General features: G+C 63.8%; 1 pseudogene; it reads right to left on the reverse strand.

The window, feature by feature from the left end:
* LOC124583774 overlaps positions 1-2500 on the reverse strand; it is a 7962-nt pseudogene that overhangs the window by 3161 nt on the left and 2301 nt on the right.

Raw genomic sequence — 2500 nt, forward strand, 5'->3', positions numbered from 1 at the left:
GGGGGAGAGGGGGTCACCCTGACGCACACCCCTAGCCGGCTGCAGGGGCACGCCCACGTCGGCGCCGCCCGCTATCACCGTCGTGCTACCCTCGTAACACCTTTCGACGTACTCAATAAAGCAATCCGGCAGGCCATGAGCCCTCAGCACGGGGCGGAGGGCGGCATGGTCCACCGAATCGAACGCTTTAGAGACGTCGATCGATGCCACAAAAACAGAGCGACAGGAGCGGACTGCGTCGGTGAGAGCAGTGTCCAAGATGAAGGTGTTTTCCAACATCCCATCCCGGGGGATGAATGCCCGCTGACGTTCGTCCACAGCACATGCACGCATCAGGCGTGACGCGAGAACCTTGTGAAAGGTCCGCGCCAACACCGAGCAGACCGTAATGGGGCGAAAGTCAGCGGGGGATGTTGGTGCAGCCGTTTTGGGGAGAAGTGACGTCCGGGCGCGAAGCAGACGCTCGGGGAGGGCGCGGGCCAGGAGGAAGAGGTTCAAGAGTTTCACCAGGACTTCATGCGGCAGGCGCCGCAGCTCCGCTGGAGTCAGGCCGTCCGGCCCGGCTGCCGATCCCCTGGGCGGCAAGGCAGCAGCGACCTCCTCACGTGTGACCGGCCCCCATAGGCACTCAGGAGCGACAGGCTCCGAGTGCGGGAGAAGGCGGTCACGGATGAAGCCGGCGGTGGAGATCGGCTTCTTCGTGAAGAGGTCCGCCCAGAAGTCCAGCAGACCGGGGATGTCGGGTGGCGGCTGCAGCAGGGTGCCGTCCAGCAAGCCGCGCACGCAACGCGCACGCGACCTACGGAAGGCGTCCTGTGTCCGCGCGTATTCCCAGCGGCGCCGCTTGCGCTTCTGCAGCGGCGGGGCGGCAGGCGGCCGCTTGGATGGTTGGCACGGCCGCTGTGTCCTGGTGATCAACCTCTCCCCCCTGGACCCGACCGACGCAAGGGCATCCGGGAGCATGCCCAGGATGACATCGGGCGGCGTGCCCCGCCCCAGACCAATGACTCGATCCAGGGCAGAGAAACGCTGGGCGGAAGCAGGTAGCCCCGCCAGATGCTCCCAGATGGCGGCGTCAGTCGGCCCCTCCGGCGGCGGCCCGGTGGTGTCGGCCGCGAAGTCCTCGGCTGCGTCGACGGGCGGCGCAGCGGCCTCGCCCGCGTCAGGCAGCGAGCTCGCTGCTCCACGGCGGGACGCCGGCTCTTCACCCCGACCGATCTCAAGTGCCTCCATGAATTGGCGGACAAGCTGCTTGTGGGCAGCTTGCCGCCGTCGGCACTTGATTGCCTCTAGCGTTCGGTCGGGGAACATCCTGGTAAGTTCTTGATTTACAAAGAAGAACCGGGCGTCCCTCTCGAGGAACAGTTCGGCCTCTGCCTTGGCGAGCGACAGGACTTCTTCCTCCGTCCACCTCGCGCGATGCCTCTCCGTCACGATCTCAGCGTTGGCGGCCGCAGGGTGTTGGCGGCGGCGATGGACCCCGAGACCGTTCTTCGTGGTAAAAGTGCGGTGGCACTCACTGCAAGCAAAGGGAGCTACACAAACTATCGCATTTTCGTTACGGCCGGTTGGCCGGATAGGTGCTGGGGTAGCTGGGGTGGCACCTTCAGCGGAAGGGCCACCATCTCTTGTTTCTTGTCGGCTGCCCCCAACTATAAAGGGATAATGCGAGGGGGGGCTGGTAACCCCCCCAAGCCCCTGGTGCGGTCTTCCACTCTGCGAAAATCAGCGGGCCCACGAGAAGGGGAGAAGACCGCAGGAGAGGAGAGGCTAAGAGGGCTAGGCCCATGTATTGCGCATCACTCTCCCTGTAACTATAACCCAAGGAAGGCACCTCGCAGCAGCAGCACGACTACATCAAGACCGCACTTCGAAAAGCCAAGTCCGGATGCAGCCACACCGCCGCCACTTGGCCACCTTAAGAGAGTCATAGTTACTCCCGCCGTTTACCCGCGCTTGCTTGAATTTCTTCACGTTGACATTCAGAGCACTGGGCAGAAATCACATTGCGTCAACACCCGCTAGGGCCATCGCAATGCTTTGTTTTAATTAGACAGTCGGATTCCCCCAGTCCGTGCCAGTTCTGAGTTGATCGTTGAATGGCGGCCGAAGAGAATCCGCGCACCCGCGCGCCCCCGGAGGAGCACGCTAAGGCGGACGCGGCCTCGCAGCAAGGAAGATCCGTGGGAGGCCAAGGCACGGGACCGAGCTCGGATCCTGCACGCAGGTTGAAGCACCGGGGCGCGAACGCCGCGCAGGCGCGCGCATCCTGCACCGCCGGCCAGCACGAGGCCAACCAACGGCGAGAGCAGACCACGCCCGCGCTAAACGCCCGCACTTACCGGCACCCCTACGGCACTCACCTCGCCCAGGCCCGGCACGTTAGCGCTGACCCACTTCCCGACCAAGCCCGACACGCCCCGATCCTCAGAGCCAATCCTTATCCCGAAGTTACGGATCCAATTTGCCGACTTCCCTTACCTACATTATTCTATCGACT

This window comes from Schistocerca americana, unplaced genomic scaffold (assembly GCF_021461395.2).
Source record: "Schistocerca americana isolate TAMUIC-IGC-003095 unplaced genomic scaffold, iqSchAmer2.1 HiC_scaffold_47, whole genome shotgun sequence".
In the NCBI taxonomy this organism is placed as follows: Eukaryota; Metazoa; Arthropoda; class Insecta; order Orthoptera; family Acrididae; genus Schistocerca; species Schistocerca americana.